Consider the following 22094-nt stretch of genomic DNA (forward strand, 5'->3'; position numbering starts at 1 on the left):
AGACAAAAACTTTTGCTAAATAATTAACTTATTGTTTATATCATTATTTTTCATTTAATAATAAAAACTCTAAATCTCTGGAGAAATATTGGTTTTGCTCCCTGCAAAAACTCTCCATGTACCTGGTATTAGATCATTTTTATTAAACTTGATATATAAAGATTAAAATCATAAGATGTGGTGGTATGTAGATTATTATGATCTGTGCAGGAAGCAACAGGACGAATGTTTTTAGGAACATTTCTTTTAATAATCACATTCACACACTAAACAAGCACAAACACAAAGACAAGACATTCACGCGCGCGGCTTCACAGTTCAGCGTCACATCTCATTCTAATTACAATCGCAATGCACTATGGGATGGCCTAATCAGGCATCGCCATCTAGTATCCAAAAGAGAAGACAAGAGTAATGCAACTGCTACAAAGATACATTAGCTTTTATCACCGAAATAGAAACGTTACACATCTGAATAAACCTATATTCTAATAGAAATAGATGTATTTACTGAATAGTTTGTATCTTAGTTCATACTATTTAGTATTTACTGGTATGTAGTGTTAAAATCTGTAATGTATCAAGTGGCCACAACTAAAACCGATTCAATGATATTTTTGATTTCTTTAACTTTTGTAAAAGAAATATGTCTAATGTAAAACCTTTGTTATATATATGTTACAAGTTTTATAATAATCGAAAATAAAAAGAAGTCAGTACACCAAAGATAAAATAACTGTGAAATGTGATAATAAAACAGAGGTGAATCAAACTGGATGCACATATGCTTTGAATATTTATAAATTAATATATTGCGCAATAATATTAGTTTATAAATATTCGATAATGTAAAATAATATCTGATTTAATGAATAAATGAAAACCTTTGAAATCAAAGTTTATTCCTCATCAAGAAATGAAATGCTTCATGAAATTTGTACTTCATCAAGATATTCATTTAAAAATTTATCCATTTGATAAAAATCAATGAAAACTGAAGAATAATAATTAATACAAATTCAAAATTGCCTAGATTTACAGTATTTATTATTGTATCACATGAGTATGGTTAAATAACTAGAATAAAAGGAGTAATAGTTTGATTACTTTCAAATTATTAAAATCAATATATATTGTTACAGGTTCGCAATATTTCTTTCCTGCGCAATTAATCCTCTTTTAAGGAAGAAAGTATATATTTATGATGGATATTAAATGGATCAATGACCTCTATTTCAGATGAAATCATAATGATATTACAAACTTAATTGTCCGGTTCATCTATTTCTAAATTTGAGGTATTGAAACCTCATTTTTTTATTTTTCTTGTAAACTAGACAAATATTAAATAGAATTCTTATTTTTTAGTTTGTCAACAATGTAAGAAAATCGCGCCATCAAATGCTTGATAAAACAACGAAAAGATTTTCGATTTTAGGACCATAAAGTAATCTGTTATTGCAAAATCAATATCTTTTTTTAATTGACAGAAATTAGAAAAAAATTGCAACACTATTAAAAGGATTTTAAAAATAAATATTGTTAGTTTCGAAAAGGTGTAAAATTCATTTCCGACAGTTATCACAGACAAACCTTAAAATTCAGTTTAAAATGTAATTAATTAAAATTCCAATTAAAAAATTTCTTCAAGTAATCCATTTTCAACTTTTAACGCGCACATGCGCACACACTTTTATTATTAGTAGAAATACAGAGTTAACATTTTACAATGAAATTAATTAACATCACTGTACCAAAAAAAGCAACTACAGTTTTTCCAATTTCAAGTTTTCATTGCCATGAAAGTACCTGTTTGATTTACTTTTTGCAAGGAGATAGAAATGTTGTTCGAAATGAAAGGGAAAAGGCGAGAATACAAATTTCATTAATCTTGTTAGAAGGGGAGAAAAAGATATATTCCATAAATGAATTTAAGGAAAAGAAATGTGAATAGTTTCCAAGTTCTGGACTTTTATTGCCGCCGATATCGGAAGAACGTGGAGTTTTGAAATAAGACTTTCGTCAGGTAAAACAATAAGATGAATCCACTCTTAAAAGAAAAAGTCGTTTCATATTCCATACCATTCCTGGAATCAGAAGTCAGTGGCAAAAATATCGAAACCATAAATAGCTTTGCGAAAGTAGAAAGAATACGTTTTCTTTTCTTTCTTTTTGTTTCCCACATTCTCTTTTTTTTTTTTTTTTTTTTTTTTGAGAAATATAATTTTTCGACAAAGCAGGAAATATTCTTTTATTAAAGAAATAAGAATAAAATATTTTTACAAAGAGTTTAACTGTAGATTCTTAATTATCAAATATGAATTTAAAAAAATCATTTGATTTGTGTTACAGTGGCGGTTATATTTCAATTACTCGAATTTGTGTGAAAAAATGAAAGGAATCGATACTTCAACTTCTTATGCTAATATATGGTTTAATAAAAATTTATTACTTATGAGCTTGACAGTGGGAGAGATTAATTTTTTTACCAAAACTGAAAATCTCTTTTACTGGAATGATAATAATTAAATTAAGTGTAATTATGTTAGCTTTTATCCACTGATGCAAAAAAAAAAATCATGTATAAAATTTTACTTGAATCACTGAATTTAAAGACACGTTCCTTCATCTGTAAATGGCAAATATTTCGTCTTATGTCAACAAAAAAAAGCAGTTTATGTTTTTGACCAAAAACTCACATTTTTAAGATAATTCTGACTAGTTGGATATATGTTCAATCAATATTTTCACTAATATTTACAAGGTCTAATATTATCACCATATAATTAACCTTTTTGTTGAAAGTTAGATTATATCACCCTTAGCATTTTTTATATATCTTTCGTTAAGTCATTTAAAAAATAAGGATTTATAAATAACAATTTATAGGGAAATAATGTAAGACGAAATTGCGCTTTCAAAAGATTATTACAAAATAATTTTGTAAGACACAATTTACTTGTATCGATTCGATGATTTAATTCAACTATGCAAACTCATTTTAGTATTTTTCCGTCAATAAGAAAAACAGTTATGTTACGAAATGTTATGTTATAATGTAATACGAAAATGCACTTTCAAAAGATTATTACAAAATAATTTTATAAGACATATATTACGAGTTTCGATTCCATTGCGGCATGTAGAATTTATAATGAACAGCCTTTCTCGAGATGATTTAATTCAATTATACAAACTCATTTTAGTATTTTTCCATAATAAGAAAAACAGTTAGGTTATCCATGATAAAATTAATGGAATATTGTATAATTTCTTACAGCGTAATCGATAAATAACAAATGTATTTATTCCAACCATCTGGTTCTATTTATAAGATAACGTATTTGTGGTAACTTTTTACTACAGATTTGAATAACTAGATAATGTTTTTTTTATTTTTTTATTATAGAATTAAAAATTGAGATACGTATATTCTTGTACAATCCTATTTTAGTATCCTTTGTTTTAACAGTGTAATGAATTGCAAAAATGGCTCTTATTATAAACAAAAAATTATCCATGTTGTGAATAATCTGTTTACGTAGTAAAGATTTAAAGTTTTCATTACTTAGAGCATATTTTATGTATAATATATTCATTATATTTTAAAACATTAATTATCTTGATTCCTGTTCAAAATAACATAAAAAATATTTTTAGTTTGATAATCACCTAACATTTGATTGTTAAGTTGTTGTTTCTAACATTTGATTGTTAAGTTGTTCATGAGAATTTTCCTTGCATATAGAAATGCCACCACAATTTTTACAGTATCGTAAATTAATGATATAAATAGAAAATGAATTAAAATTTTGTTTTCACTATTGAATAAACTGTTTCCTTTTCTGACATTCGGCTCCTGGATGAAAGAGGATAAATAGAACATTAAAGCCTTTCCTAACCATGAATCATACCATGAACCCTGAATCATACCATGAACTTTATCATCCTTATCCTCTACTCGCCAGAGTTCGACTCATGTAAAAGATAATCGATGCGGTGTTATTTCGAATACTGAAGTGGATTTCTACAGGCTTGGGCATAGAAAATGTTTATGATATCATGTCACAAATGTTAAGACTAGCTCAAGCAAACTGTCAAGAAATCTTTTTTTAATGGAATGTGTGGGCGCAAATATAAACGGAGGGTATAAAGAGGACATTTATCAACTAGTTGGCCATTTCGATGCTACAATTTTTATTAAATATTTTTCGTAACTTTGTCTCAATGTCTACTTTAATAAATATTTTTAAACTTCAAATTTTGCTAGATATATAACTCGTACTATTTAAGATATGTTACATCTTTGTTTATTGCGATGTGCAGTTCTATAACTTTGTCTACATCTTAATACATCCAAACATATCACAGGAAAGAGAAACAATGACTAAAAACGGGAACACTTTAAAAATACTTCACCACTGTTTGACTTTGAACTTAAAATTAATTATAAATACATTAAGATTAAAAAAATATTAAAAACCTGTCATATAGAAACCTACTTTCATGGAAAACAAAATCCATGTCGTTATATCTAGTACATCAAAAATGACAAAATAAAAGCAGAATGAAATATTAGCAGTAGCAATGAAAAGATTTGAAATTCACTTCACCAATTTAGTGTATGGTAAAATAAGTTGAAAATATTGCAACGAAGTTAGCCACCTGTCTCCGTGTCTCCTTGATAAGACATCGGATTGCGGGCAAAGAGATTGCTGGTTCAATCCTCACCAAATAAATTTGTTATTTATTTATTTCTTTTCCTTTCAGCTCTTCCAGAAGTTTCTGGAATATTCCATTATTATAATTTCCTCAGAATCTTTGTACGTCATTTCCTCTTCCGTTAGTTCTAAGAATGTTCTAGAACATTCTATATCTGTATATAAGAGTTTGCTTTATAGTAACCGAGGTCTTTTGGTTTACTTTGAATAAACTAAGATTGTTCTGCGAGTGTTCTCTTTCTTAAGCCTATAAGCGTGACAATAGTTTTAATATTTTACTAAAAATAGAAAAAATATGCGACAAAAATTATTATTATTAAAAAGATTGTTTAAATTTTAAGATGATGTAAAACTCTTTAAAACTTTTTTTATACTGCCATATATTCTATAGTATTCACGAAAAGTTACAAAATTGTTTTTAATCTTTAATTCATTAAGCTTCCAAAAAAATTTTTAAAAATGGCTTTAAAGATTCGCATTTTAAAATGTATATTTGTGCCAAGGGTGATAGTTCTTGGTCAAACAGTCTAACCTATCGAGCATCAACACACACACACATTCATTTATATTATTAGTAGAAATAATGTTTATTGAATAATAATAAACGTGATTCACTGACAAACCTCCTCTTGTAGCAATAACTCTTTGTGTATAGGGCCCTATACAATATTTTAAAAATAAATTGTTACACTATGTCTGAGCAAATTTTAAAAATACAACACGTGATTTTATAAATATGTTGGACATCTTGATTTATATAACTCATTGTATCAATTAAACAGAATTATTCGATGTATTTAGTTGCGCATATGTTAACAATAAATACTAATTTCATGAATAAACAATTCTCAGTTATATCTGGATTTTACGAACAAGTGGCGTCACTCTACCTTCTTTCGCTTAAGATGCATTGATCTTTAAATTCTCTCTTGACTATTTAAATACTGTGCATCCATAATTAACAAAATCATGAAATATATTGAAAGGATATTGTGACGAAAGATAAGGATATTGTTACGGTGTGAAGAAAGCTCAATCAGCAGGCGGCAGTAGAAAATGAAACAACGACGATTATTTACACGAAGACACAAAGGACAGCACAAAGACGAAAACTATATACAGCGCAGAAGACGATTATCTTCAGCCGAGACGTGCAGCATACAAAACAGCAGCATACAACAGACTCTACTGCAGACAATAGAACACAAGCTTAGTTCAGCGCTAGCTTCACTCCGTCACTTCCCCGCTTATCTCTGGAAGGCCAGTTCTTTATTATCGTTTCCGACTACTCTCCCTAGCAGCTGCGGCCGCTTCCTTTTATAGGTCTCAGGAGGCGGGGCTAGACGCCTCTCAACCAATCAGGAACGTTCGAGGCGAATCTCCGTTCCTACTGGACGGATCGGGAAAATTCTCGATGTTTCGGGTATAATCTTTTTTGGCGCCAAAGTCTCCAAATTCGTCGCCAAGTCGCCAAGTTTGTTGCCAAGCTCCGGGACCTTCCGACGCAACACCTGACTCCGTCAAATACCGATGACTGTAAAACATTCTTTCCGATGGTGGACCCAACTATGCTGGGAAGCAGCATTACAGGTTCGTAACAATATATTTCAAAACTGTAAGCATTCCTTATGTGTTTTGTGTTAACTTTGCCAAAACTATTAATTGCAAGAATAAATGACAAATTGAAAACAACTTATTAATTGAAATCGGTTAATTTATGTTATGTGAATTAATTCTTATTTTCCAAACAACAAAAAAGTTTGCCCTAAAACTGTAACCCTTTTTAAGGCCGTGGGAAGTATGCTTCCCACCAAATTTATCAATCTTTGTATGAAATTATGTAGGTTGGCATAAGTTCTGACAAATTTTTTTAGAAAGACAGAAACTTAGATGCTTCAGTTCTTTATCTCACACAAAATGATGTGTCTTCGTTTGTTAATTAACCAAATTAATTAATTAATGAATTAAATTTATCTAATAAACTAAATGAATCCCTTTTCTTATTCTAATTTCAAGCCTAAAAATGTTTTAACGTAATATGACTAGAAAAAAATGGCCCTTTAAAGAGTTAAATCATCTAAACTTTTGCCATATACCATAAGTTTCAATTCAGAAAATCAAAACTTTACAAAGAAAAGGCGTACATTTTTCTCATATCTAAAACTATTCAGAAAAAGTTTTCCGATTCTCATATGCAAGCAAAAAGTAGATACCTCTTATTCCAGTGCGATTTGGAGAAAGAATTCGAAATTTTCATTTTATGTTTATTCAGTATTTCCTTACAATCTGAAATCTTAAGCTTTCCAATTTCTATTTAGAAACTTTCTTCTTTAATGTTTTAACTGTAACTATATAGATTATATCTTTTGATTTTAGAAACATTCCAAAACACAGTCTCCTGAAAACAGCTTTTGCAATTAAGAAATATATTAAAACAACTATTTTGAGAAAACTGCATTTATCAGTGGCTTGTTTATAGAACTTCAAAAGATGTCCATGCTTCTGGAAATGGTACGTTCCAAATTTTTAACATCTTCCAAATAAGATTGATGTTTAGAATATAAGAATTTAAAAAAATTGAAATCCAGGAGGAATTAGTAGGACATTGTATAATTCTACAAAAAATTTCAAGAGTAAATAAATAAAATAATCAGGTATGCTTAAAACGCATTAGAAAATAATTATTGTCTTACTGTTCCTATTTAAAAATCAGAACTCTCCGTGATAATACACATGCGCCAATCGTTACTTGTTTACGTCGAAATAAGGAAGAAATTACAAAAAAAGGAGATGGTTTTTTTTATCAAGAATTATACAGAATCAATTTACTGCCATTAATTCTTTTGGCATAGATTTGGAAAGTTTTAAAACAATCATTTTCCTAAATATGGACATTTAAGTCTGGGTATTTAAAAATAGTTCTTCATAAGTACTCATAATCCCATTCCATTCCAAATGGATTGTAGTAAAATTCCATGGATTAGAATTTCCAAACGAATTAGTTTGTCTTACCGTTTTTGTTTTTTTTAAATGAAAACGAATAAACGGTATGTACGATTGCAGCAACAGAAAAAAAAAATGAAAAGAAACATTCAGATTAGAAAATTGTTTATGCATCAAAGAAAGAAGCGTCGCAGAATGCATAAAAAAACATTAATAACAAAAGAAGTTTTATTTGTCAGAGTGACAAATTAACTTGCTTTACAGATTAATGAAAAGATTCTTTACAGTCAAGTGCGATTTGAAAAAAAGTTCTTAAAAATTATGATAAAGATTTTCTTTTTAATGAGATTTTTTTTTTTTTTTTTTTTTTTTTTTGCATTCAGGAAAAATAATGAGATGTGAGCAATACACAAAAAAAAGAGGATCTTAATTTAAAAAAAGTTACAAATAAAGTAATAAATTTACTTACCATTTCCTTTTTTATACACGATATATATTTCTAAATTCAGTAAGGTTTTGGAATGTTTTTAGTTTAAATGTATAAAGGGAAGCTGAAAGAATTGGTGGAAATGCGCCCTGATATACATCGGATTTTCTTTTGAGACGCACATTTTTCTTTCCCTTTACTTCAGAATTAAATATCAACCCAGTATTTTACTTTCATACAAAATACCTTATCACTTGAAACAGTAATATTCAATTAAAATCATCTATATTTTGTCTTAAGAAACAAAGAGCAGAAAATATTTTTTTTTTTTTTTTTTAAATGAGGTTAAATTATCTGAAGTCAATTCCTTGCACAAGTCTGTTTTCACAAGGAACACAACTTACCTTTAAAATATTTCTGATGAAATTGTGTTAAAAATAATTCTAGTAATTAATATTGTTATATTATCAAACCAGACGTGAAATATTTTATAGAAGGAAAATTAAAGGAAACTTTAAATTAATTCAAACCCATGTAAACGGTATCATTTATGCTTAATAAAAGGTTAAATTGTAATTTTTCAATTATATCGCAATGCATTTGTTGCATAAACTAACTTTTATCTGATTAAACAATAAAAATGCAAACGCCCTGAACCTATGCACTGTTTTCTGCAAAAAATGAATGCGAAATTCACATTATAATAATAAAAATAGATCATTTGAACGATAAATCAGTTAACATTGTTAACACAAAACTCAGTTAAGTTTATTTTATAAATTTTTATTAGATTACTTCAATTATCAATTAGGTTAAAACGTGATTAGTCCAAAAATAAGTTTATTATTTGGGTTATGATGGCAGCTCCTTTTACATGTCTATCAAAGATTTCATATTGCAAATTATTATAATTAGTTAATGCTCTTCTGAATTTTTATTTCTGAAATTTTTGAAAAACTTTAACATCTAAAGAAAACTCAAATTTTTATTTTTCCAAGAGAAAAACTATCAATAACTCTTTTTTTTTATTAATTCGTTTAAGTCATGAAATTTAAAATTTTAAAAAGATTTTTAAAATCTTAAATTCTCATTTTTAGTAATATACAAAATAGTAAGCTTATTTTCATTATTTAAAAGGTTCAGCGTTTCTTTTTCAATAAATAATAACTAGAGTTCTGCCTTAAACTCAGCTGACCTCATCTCGTTTCAATGATTCCTTCCATTGTGAGCATTTTGGTAAGCGACCAAAACCTACTACAGGGCATTTCTGCTGAACTAATGCGATGCGGCCGGCATCATAATAGGCGGCTACTATTTTCTTTTCCATTCTTTTCTTTTGTACAGGGACCAAGAGGGCACGAATGATGCATAGACAATGGGAAGAGAACCTGCCAGGTCCAGACTGTATAAATAACACATCGCCGCTTGTTAGGTTATTCAGCGGAGGACGCCCCATCTTTCGGTGGCCCTTTGTTTAAGGTTAAAGATCATCGCTTACTCAGATTTTTTTTTAGCTGGGGGGGAGGTGAACTGCCTTGGAATTCTTAAGACATCGTCAAAGCGAAACTGCAGATCGCGTTTCAAGAAATGTTTTAGATTGGTGGATGCATCTGCAGTTTAATGTTTTAGGACGAACTGGATATTAGAAAAATGAAAGTGAGATTTTCTTTTATTTGGCATGTAGAAAGTCTGCTTTAGATGCCCTAAGGTCATCTTCTCAATTTGATCAATTTATTGGTTAGATAAAATGTTTAAGGTTAATTGTGCGGATCAGCTGCGAAATCGATTAGTTCCTTAAAACAGACATGCACAAAAATTATAAAGTAAAATAATTTTTATCTTAGCAGGCATAGCTCTCTTTAATACTCTTTATTACACTAGCATAGTGGCATTTTACACGCATCTTTTGAATTAATGTGTATCAGGCTTGCACACATAGCAGATTTTTTTTATAAGCGTTCGAACTGCAGTACCCCGACATCGAAATCAAGACCTTACTGCTAGATTGTCATGACTCGTATAGCTACGGCGGCCTGAAAGTAAGTTTTGGCTTCGGTACCGGAAGATTCCCTATATGGAACCCAAAATGACTGAAGAGCCGCCGTGTTAGTTTGTCTAGTGCCTGTTAGAATCGTCGAGATCAAATGTCCACCCGGTGGTGAAGCGCGGTAATTTGGAAAGGTGGATTGTCAACTCAGGTTTCGTCCTCATTATCCGACTGTGTTTCATAATTACGAGGTCCATTCCACAATATCACCAGTGTTGCTTTAAAAAAACAACACCGGTGATGTTATGTAATTATGTTATGATGTTATGTAATTATGTTAATGTAACTAAACTAAACTATGATCCAAGAATGAGTTGGATGTAGAAAATATGTTAAATGAGGAAAATGCATTTTATCATTTGCAATACACTTATCATCTCAAGATAAATTATTCCTAAACAAGTACAAAAAATAATTTAAACTTATTATTGTTATATATATATATATATATATATATATATATATATATATATATATATATATATATATATATATATATATATATATATATATATATATATATATATATATATATATATATATATATATATATATATATATATATATTTCCTAAGCACATTCAATATCACAAGACATTATAATAAAATGAAAAGAAAAGAAAAATCGGTATTTACTATAAAAGAATTATTTAAAAATATTCTTTTACAAATATATTTAATAATATAATACAATAAAAATAAAATTGAAATTAAATATCATTTTGCATTACACCCGAACATATAGCGTTTAAATTCAGAGAAGTTCAAAAAACAATTTAGGATTCAGGAAGAAACGCATAAGTTTTTTTTCCTCTGTTCCGAAATTAATTACTGTTCAAATCAGAACGTAGATGGAATTTCTGGTGTTTCTACATTTGAATTTGACTTCAAAAAAAAGGGTAATCATCTTTACTGGTAATATTTGATTTATTTTACAAAGAAGGAAAGCAATACGTATGGATTTTATAAAATATTTTATTATTGCTGTAGGATTTGATTTGAATTTGCATACTATTTTAAAAAATATAATAGATTCTTCTTAGGGATAAAACTTTAATTACCAAGCAACCAGAAAAAATAAAATAATAATTCTAATTAAAGGAGACTTTGTACTTATAAAAGCATCTATAAACACATAATTACTTTCGAAGAAAGCTCTGATATAAAAATATTTATTAGAAACATCAAAAAATAGAGCTCATTTTTAGGATTTACTCAATGTCATTATTTTAATACCCGAAGGAAAAGGTCTTTGCAATAAGTGAAAAGAAGGATTAACATAAATTTAACTTTTACTAATATAAAAGGCAGATATATAAGTAAAGATAGATAGATATAGATAGGTAGATATTTAGTTATTAATAGTTCTTCCTGAGAAATCTCTAGCAAACATCTTAAGTAATAACAAAATTAATTTTGTAAAAAAAATGCATCTAACGAACTCTCATCTTCCATAAAATCATTTTTATTTGTGTACTTTCCCTTCAAATCGCTTTCAAAAAATAATCAATGTCTTCAGTTGTTTGTTCTTCCAGTCATTCCTAACGTCAATGAATTTTGCCCTCGGCTGCCAAAACTTTCCAACTATTATTTCTGGCTCTTATTTTGCTTGGTAAAAGTCCATATTGAAGTTTATGAAACACTTTATTGCTCAGTTTTTTCCGGTCTTCCAAAGAAATAAGAAAATATGTGTCGAAGTTTGCAATATTACAGAACTTATTTCAATGGAAAATGTTGATTTCAAGTATGGAAATTTAGAAAATTCAGCGAAAGTAAATAAATAAAAAAATATACTACATGAAAAGATAAGTAAATTTAAAATTTTGATCACCTTATTGTTCAAAAAAAATTGAATAGTTGGGTTTCTTTTTTAAAAAGATTGCATGAACAATTTCTGCATAGTCAACATTCTTTATGCTAAGGTTTTCAGATGATAGAAATACATGGCTGAGCGTACTAAAAGCCTTTTTTCATTATTTTCCCACTAGCCATCAGTTTTAATGAGTATTGCATTATATAGATAGAGAAATAATACATGTCTCCGCAATCATCAGTTTTAGAGATTTAATAATAAAATATAGAAGAAATTAGAAAATCATCAAGTACTTGCTTAATATAAACTGCAATTACTGGAAATGATGGAAATTTGAGGCAGAAATCAATACAAAATATATTTGGACAACTTCTTAGAATAAGCAGTCTAAAATTCTAAAGGATGAACAAGTGGCGGAAAAAAAAAGATAGGGTCAGTTAAAAGAAAGATCTGCAAATTTCAAACTATTTACAGCAATGTATTATAATTTTTTAAATAATTAGAACATAACTAAATGCAGTATTTGAAGTTATTTTGAATAATATTTCATTTTAAATTAATGACAGTTTTACTCATGCTTAACTTTTACAGGAAAGAAAAGTTGGAAAATTAAATATTACCTTTTAAAAATGTAGCTTACAAAACGATCATTTATTCAGAAATTTGCTCTTTTTTGTATGATATATGCTGATCAATGTTCTATAGAGTCCACAAGTCTTTCTTAAAGTTATTTCGATTTTTTTCCCACGAATTTCTGATCGCGTACCGTAACTCTTTTATTGTAATTTAATGGCGTAACAACGCCCTACTGTAAAAGGTGTCCCAAAATTAAAGCAAGTTTTGAATTTCCCACCATTTCTTCAGTAAAATGTTGGCAACCATATTAAAAAACTATTTGATAGCAGATAGTTTAGGATAAGTATAAATGGAGCTTTTCACGATAGAACAACGTGTTAACGCAAGATTTGAATTAAATAAAAAAAAAACACAGTTTTTTTCTTCTAAATTGTTATATTTTTATTGAATCGTAAAGTAGATAGGGTCAGGTTATGTATGGAATAACACATAGGTCAAATGTACTCAACGGCTTTGCTGCATATATGCCCTCTTTTGTCAAAATTTTCCTTTAAAACTTTTAATAAATTGTGTTGAATTTCGTTGAGAAGAGGTGAATTCCCTCCTTCAAAGCACGCGATGTCATAGACATTTGACTTCAAATAACACCATAAAAAAGAAATCCATTGGTTTTAAATCACACGATCCAGAGGCTTATTTTCAAATTTTCGAACAGTGACTTTCATTATTTTTGAAATATTGTTCAACAATGAAAACACGTTGCTCTATCATGTAACGTTCCATTTTCACTAACTCTAAACTATCAGCGGTCAAATGTTTTTATAATAGGCTTGCAAACACTTTATTGAAAGAATAGCCGCAAAGTCAAATCTTGTGTTAATTTTGGGACACCCTTATAAATAACACGAGGCATCAGAAAATTTCCGAAGGTTTCAAGTCCAGGTTTTTTTATGGCCACTCCAGTCATTCTACCTCATTTGATTGAAACCACAACTTTGTAGATGTATACACATGAAGAGCACCATTATCTTGTTGAAAAATATAATTATCTCTTGTAAATAGAGGAGAGGATAATTATTCAGCCATAAAAATAACTAAACCATAAGCATTTTTGCATTGGTTGAAAAACTTTTTTTTTTTACTTTATAGGTTTAGATTTCTCAAAATATTTTACATTCTTTGTAAAAAGTCTAATCAAGCATCGGAAAAAAAGGAATTAAAATCTTCTTCTAAAGAAATAAACTACTACATTCGTAGAAAATTCTACGGGAATAGACCAACTAGGGAATTCTACTTTAAACTTTTCTAATACTTTAGGAAGTATACTTGGTACCAGTTTAATATCTTTTAAATGTATGTATTAAAAACTGTTTCTTCTTTTTATTTTCTCTTCAGTTTCTTAATAATTTCTTAATAAATTACCAATAAATACACATAATGAAGTTTCAGTAATCAAATTAGTTAATAGATAATCATAATAGTAATTATTATTTTGTGATAGTAATATGAAAATATCGAAAACTAAAGCAAAAAAATGTCATCTGTACTCAACATTGATTTTGTGGAACTATAATTGCTTAAACCCTAATGCATAAGTAACATAAATGATTCATTTTCTAATCTGAAAACATAAATAACTGTCTTAATTTATTTACTAACGAGTAATTAGTCATAATAAAGAACAATTCATACATAAATAAAGAACAACGTAATTCTTTAATTCAAAGCGAAAAAAAATTTTTTATACAGGCATAGTTCAATTTTCATTTGAACTTTAATAATCTATATTTTCAGATGATTTCATAAAAGAATTAATAATTCAATACTAGAGATTTACACAAAAGAACTCGAAAATATTCCATCGTGTGATATTTATTTATAATAAAGTTTGTAATTATCACAAAATATTCACTCAACTATCCAATGTAATGCAATTTTGATACTTATCCCATAAAAGGTTTATAGTTGTATTGAAACTGCAATTTAAAAAGGGGGCATTCCACTTGTTGCATAACGTTCATAATTTTTATAGTCATAATAGCAAAATTTAAATTGCTCTTAGAAAGTAAAATAAAAATTATAAATCAAGCACGTATTACACATCACTCTACACAAAGTAAAGCATTATAGAGTTATTTAGGTTTCGCGTGCAGGTGTTATCGAAATGCCCAAGATTTTATTTCATTGATGAGAGTAGCTCGTAAATGATATGCAACATGTTTAAAAGCAGCTGCTTCGAAATAAAGGATTTGTAGAGACCTCGCGACAACCGAAATGCCAGCTGCGCCTCTAAATAAATATAGAATGAGTTGTGTGTTTAGCACCGAATACACCCGATCATGGGTTTGTTTAGCATACTTCATGAAATGTCAAACGTACCAGCTCAGTTTGACAGAAATCAAATACACAGTTGATAGTTTCTGGTTTAATATGAAGTACTTAGATACAACTTCATTGCTTAAACTTTGATGTTGTGTTTAGAGTAATATTGTACATAGTTCAATAATTTTTATTTTTGAAAGGTAAATACACAGAATTGGATGAAAATGATAATATAGGAATGTGATTTTATAGGGCTACTTTAGTTGTTTAACTATTTGACATCAAAGATCAAGAATTTGAGATGAAATATTTCCGAAATTTCATATTTGAACGTTTCGATATATCGATGGTATCTTTTATAATGCGTATTTAAAAAGCACCCTGATATTCTGGAAAATACTATATATTAAGATATTTCCATGTTTTTATTTCAATATTTTTGAAAAGCCGAAATTAAAACCAAAATTAACATAATATCATTTTAAAAACAAGAATAAACAACAGTTTTGAATATTTTCAGAATTTGTCTTTCAAAAATTAAAATATGAAGATTCTGCAACTAAATTTAAATAGAAATCTTTGAAACACTTTGTTTTTTTTTTATCTCTTTTCAATGGAAGATACATACTATTAATGGTTATAAGCAAATATCAGATTTACGTAGTTTGTGCGATTCATATTATTAAAGTTGTTCAAAAATATTCGAGTTGAAGAGGAACTGAAGATAAAAGTTTAGGAGGTTTTTTTTATTCTTTTGCGTCCTTTGCATTGTTAGATAATATTTTCCTAACCACAGCATTCTTTTTATTAGAAACTTTTATAACAGACCACTCCTTATTTTCTTATAATTGTCAGAGATTTTTTTAGTAAAATAATCGCATCTTTTTCACTTGAATTATTTATTAAAGAATATATTTTAAATATTAATTTGTTAAGCAGGTTATTAAAAGATGAAATGAATTAAAGAATAAAACTTATCTATTTATTTTAATGAATATCACACATATTGTAAACTATTAAAATGTCATGCATCTCAAAGCTTGAATTTTAAAATTCAGTGAAAAAAGTTTTTCCTGAATGTTTTTCGTTATTTTGAGGGATTTTTCGCAAGTATTTCTCAGAAGTATGGATCCTTATGATCATCAAAGAAACGTCTTTGTACCCATAAAAATAGAAATGTTTGTCGCTCTAAAAATTTATTTTCTATTTCTGACATAATTTACAAAATTTAAAAAAAAAATTAGGAAATAATCACTTCTATTTGAAAACTTTTAAAGTTTAGGTCAAAAATTTCGACATCCGATTTTATATTTTCCAAATTTTTTGAGCATTTCTCTCTATTGTTAAACAATAGTGATAAATGTAAATTTATTGGTTTAATTGAATTAATTATTTTCTAGATGAGTTAAATAATTTATTTTCGCTGATACAGTCATTGGAGGAAACCGTTTTTTTACAAATGATTTGAAACGCTTTCAAATTAGAAACCACAAACCATTTCTTTTAGTTTAGTTTAGTTATATTAACGTCCCGTTTTAAAGAAACGCTAGGGTTAATTAACATACCACAACAACGGGAGAGCGTTTGTGCCTTACGGATTTAACGTACACCATCCCAGCTTACACCACGGTTCTTCAGTAGAACAGAAATTGAGAGTAGAGAAATAGAAATTGCAACACTCCGGTTTCGAAACGGAAACCTTACCACCAGGCCACCGCGGCCCACGCCAAGTTTTTTAAATCTGTATTAAGAACTAGGCTTTAATCGCTTACTTTTTAAATATATTTAGGAAGTTGATTATAGTTCGCAATGATTTTTCACTCAATAGATTCAGAGAATAGCATTTTATGATACAAATTTATCTTTTGATTATTTTGATCTAAATTTATTTAATCCATATCATTGAATTTCAATTTAGAAAAAAATATCGGCTGCTTTCCTTTGATACTTATAAATGCAAATGTTAGAATGTAATTGAATTAAGTTTTGCAGTCTTGTGTATTTTGAAATCGAAAGTGTTAAAGTTATATATATATACAATAAGTAAAGTAAACTTTTTCTTTATTTTTATGATGCTTCCATCGAGATGTGAATTAGATTGTAAAAAATATGTATTTGTAATGACTCTGTATTCATAATAAAAAACCCGTTGTCGAGAAATGTTACATTAATTTCCTAAAGTTTTTAATTCTTTTATTTATTTTCTAAAGACATTTTTAAAAATTTGTCAATTTCCTGAAAAATATTAAAATTTCTGCATTCAAAATTCTATTTTTATTAGTTTTGAAATGAGTTTCCTTTCTAATTTGAAACAATAACCGTCAAAATACTTTCATTGATTGATTTTTAATTAATAATATTGATTAGGTTTCTGAAGAATTAAAACTTTCCTAACGGCAATTTTTTTTATTCATTGTTTTGTCATGTTGCCGAATTAGGAAAGCGTGAAAAATGGGAATTTATACATTGAAAATGCTTATATGGATGAATATCTGACTTCATTTATAAATAAAAATTTATTATTTTTAATAATGTTTTGTTTTCATACAATTTCCCTTTTCGTTTCCAAAAAAATTAAGCGAACAGTAAATGAATTGGGTCAGAATTCGGTTTTTAAAAATTAGACTACATTGCTTACAAACACGGGAATTACAATTCTAACAGAGCCTGATGATGTTTTAAATTTATTATCGAGTTAATGCAATTATTTATTTGCAATACCAACATGATAACATGGAAAAATATTGCAGATAAAGGTTTCTGCACAACTCGACTAATAAAAGCTTTTCTTCTAAAATAACAAACAAAATAGCAATAATATGATGTCTTTGAAACAAAAGTTATAAAACTCGCTTTTCGCTTCTGAGTTGTGCAAATTCTTTCAAGCACAAACATATTTCGACCCTAGGACAGAACATAGATGTAAAAAATGCTGCGAACCGTATAAAGGCGCCATAATTTTCTGTTATTCCAACCAAAAAGAGGCAATTTTTTTTATGCAATATAGGAATGTGCTGGAAAAAAAACAGAATCTTTATTCGAACCCCAGGATAGAAAAAGAAATCTATTTAAAATAAAATTTTAAGGAAAAAACTTCCATACTCTTTTTCTCTTTTTTTAAGAATTCGATACGAAGGCAAGAAAGAAAAAGAAACTTCAGTGCGGATTTGAATATAGGAGAAATGAACTTATTTTTTCAGATATCTTAAAAATGATGAGAAATTGGAGAATTTGTTGATGTTTTGGAAAGTGGAAACTCGGGCTGAAAGTTCGGTTATTTATTTTCCCTCGATGCAGATTACTTGGGAATTCAAAAATTTATGACATATGAAGGGGCAATGAGAACTAATTTTATAAAAGATTTACAAGAACTTTTTCCAGAGTTTTTCGAATATATTATATGTTAATTCATGTTTTCTGCATTTAGTATTTCATGTTCATATGTGTAAACAGATTAGAAACATGCTTAATCTAAAAAGCCAGTTTATAAAATAGTTGTAATGATAAGTATTGAAGAAAATCTGAGTTTAAGGTATTAATTACATTTTAAGGAAACAGCATGTATTGAAAATTGTTTTTTACTTTAATTTAAGCAATTTTTTTTTCAAAAATGTTTTAATTCAAACATTTTCTTTAAAAAAACCGTTTTTATTTTCATTTTATGTCATCATCATCTAACTAAAATATGTCTGCTTTTAAGGTAACTGGATGGTAACGTTATACAACCGAAAACTGTGATAAATTGCAGTTTTTAACTTACTTTTTTACTATTTTTCTTAATTTTAAATTAGAAATAATATTTTATGATGACACTTGTGTACATCTATAAATTTTCGAACCAAATTTTCCTTATTTCTGGATATTACTGGCAACATATTCACTTTCTCAAGCATTTGTTCACACATTTCTGAAATCATATCTACATGTCCCGCTGTTGATTAAAACTATAATTAAATACCACTTAGAGATAAAGGGAACTTGATTTGTTAGCTTTACCAAATTTGACCAACTTGGTTCCAACTTGGAATTCTCAAACCATCGTCAAAGCGGGACTGCAGATCGCTTTTCAAGGAATGTTTTGAATTGGTGGATGGACCTGAAATTTAATGTTTTTTTGACAAGTTGGGTATTAGAAAAAATGAAGGTGAGATTTTTTTTCATTTCAGATGTAGAAAGCTTGCTTGAGATGACCAAAAATCATTTCAATGTGATAAATTCAGATTAAAATGTTTAAGATTAATTGTACAGCTCATTTGAAAAATTGATTAGTTCCATAATTCTGAATGTGGGAGAAAGTCATAAAATAAATCATATATATAACGTAAGCTTATTTCTGAAAAGTAGAAAACAGGTTTGAAGACATAGAAGACGCTTTGGATTTTTTAATTCTCTTTAATATCCATTCCAAAAAAACATAATTATTTACAATCAGAGACGCGAACAAGACACGTCCGCCACAGCGCTGCACAAAAGCAGAAGTAAGAAAACAAATGATCTCTAGTCTGATATAACATGAGATTTCCGGCCACGTGGCGATTGAATACACGTGTTCACCTTAGACAAGGGCAACGGAAGGATCATTTTCACTTGATACGTAGAAATGATTGAGCAGTAATTTTTACACAGCTTCATACGTAAGAGAAATAAGAGAAAATGAAGTTAATATGAGCTCTATGGAATTATCAATAGTATTATTAAGATTATGGCTATTTAGTGAGTTTATTACTGATAGTGATTATAATTCATCTGATAATGATATGATTATAATTAATCTGTTTAAATTATCTATCAAAATAAATGACATCTTCTTTACAAACTGCATTTTCAGCCTCATTATCTTGATCTGAAAGTTTTATGAAAATCATGTTTAATAGGAGAAATGTGTTTTAACAGGCCCACCATATCATTTTTTTCTTGACATAGTTTTACCCCTTGGATATAATAAAGGTTCGTCCCATTAGTTTTATTACATTAACACTTTATTTTAAAGATATAAAAGACCAGTTTTGGTAGGTAATTTGTAATTTTTAACTTCGGCCAGATTGATGAAAAGGACGATACCTCAGCAGACATGAGTCTCTTCTTTATTTTTTACAACACTAAAAAAGTTGTTTCATAAGCGGATCTTGATTTAACATGCAACAGGCTCACAAGCATGAGAGATTTTTTATTGTAATAAGTTTCAAATTTGGAGTACTCCAACATCGAAATCAAGGTTTCACTACTAGATTAGTATGCATCATTTTGCCGTGCGGACCTCATGCTAAGGTTTCAGCCTCTGAACCTTGAAAGTGTATTTCGTGCAAGTTAAAAGCTTCAGGGACAGTATTTGGTGCGGAAAAATGGGGAAGGTGGCGACCACTCAGTTTTTTTCTATGCCATCTGATAGCGACACTAAATTGAGTCGTTTTAATCCCAGAGTCGTTTTAAATATTGGGATGTTAATATAACTAACACATGAATCGTGAAAGCGTTGGAAGCAGAAAAATATTTTAAAAGACGTGAAAAGTAATTTATCGTTGCAAAGGACTTGACCTCTTAAAGATAAATTATCCTTAACAACTATAAAAAAAATTAAAGGATATTATCGTTGAAAAGATGAATTGCCTGGATACTTCCAACTACGAAATGATTGTATAATAAAAAAAAATTACTATAAATGTCATGAAAAAAATTTCTTTTCGAAATATATTTACCAACAAAATACAATAAGCAATAAAATTAAATTGAGATTTCATTTTCAATTAAACTTGTATATATAGAGTATATATATCCAGTGAGACTCAGGTACAAGTTGCTAAAATAAATTGAGGAAAAACTGAATAAGCCCTTTCATCATTCCCTGTATCAATTATTGAACTAATCAGGGTTCAGATGGAATTTCTGCTGTTCTGCATTTCTATTGCTCTTGTAGGAAAAAGTAATTAGTTTTACAAGAGCTCTTGTGTTTTATTATAAGGAAAAAAAAACAAGATAAAAAGCTTTTGGATGATATTTTATTATTGCTATAGAATTTTAAATTAAATGTGTATATTATTTTCAAAAATATGATAGATTCTTCTTAGGAATAATATTTTAATTACGAACAACCTGAAGAAATACAATAATAACTCCAGCTACAGGAAACTTTGTTAATATAATAGAATAAACTATAAACACATAATTATTTTCTATGTAAACACTGATAAAAAAATATTTATTGGAGATGTCAAATATAAGAACTCTTACAAAATCTCTTTTATGCCGTTTCTTTAATACCCGAAGGAAAAGATCCTTGTAATAAATGAAAAGAATCATTAACGTAAATTTAACAAGCATTTTTATTAATATAAGCTAAAGATTACTATTTTTCTTCAAGAAAGTTCCGCAAATATTCCAAGTAGTAACAAAAATCACTGGATAAAAAATAAAAAATAAAAAAATGCCTCTAACATTTTCTCATTTTCGATAAACTACATTTCATTCGTGTACTTTCCCTTCAAATCGCTTTTAAAAAATATTCAATGTCTTCAGTTGTTTGTTCTTCTATAAAATCTGATGTCTATGAAATCTGCCCTTGGCTGCCATAGCTTTCCAACTATTATTACTGGCTCTCCTTTTGCTTAATAAAAGTCCATACTGAAGCTTACGAAACACTTTATCGCTCAAATTTTCCTCTCTTTCTAAGAATTAACAAAATGTTTTTCGAAATTTGAGAATTCAGAAATGCAGGGAATTATAAAAGATATATCACATAGCTTTATTCAATGGAAAATTTTAATTTTAAGTATGAAATGGGGAAAATTCAATCTAAATTTAAGAAATTTTATAGAACATGGCATAATTTTATAGAAAAAGGCTATGTAAATTACATACCTTGATCATGCTATTGTTCACAAAAATTAGAATCACTAATTCTATTAACAATTGCGAGAAAAATTTCGCCATACTCTACATAATTTATGCTGAAACTTTTATCTGATGTAGTTATATAGCAGGACATAGAAAAAAAAGATGCTTATCATTTTCGGTTTAGACATCGTTTTTAACCTGTTATGATGATATTGCATTGTGTTGAATTGAATCTTAAGAAATAATGCATCTTCAATCCTAGTTTTAAAGATTAAATATTAGTAGCTCAAAAATACATCTTGTCCATCACTTGATCCCGAAGCAGACTAATCACTCAAGTTGCTAACTACCTGCCTATTGATACACCTAGAAACACAGTGTCCACCCGTCTAATAGGTCGCCATGAATTGCGAAC

The sequence above is a fragment of the Argiope bruennichi genome, chromosome 9, assembly GCF_947563725.1.
Source record: "Argiope bruennichi chromosome 9, qqArgBrue1.1, whole genome shotgun sequence".
Lineage (NCBI taxonomy): Eukaryota > Metazoa > Arthropoda > Arachnida > Araneae > Araneidae > Argiope > Argiope bruennichi.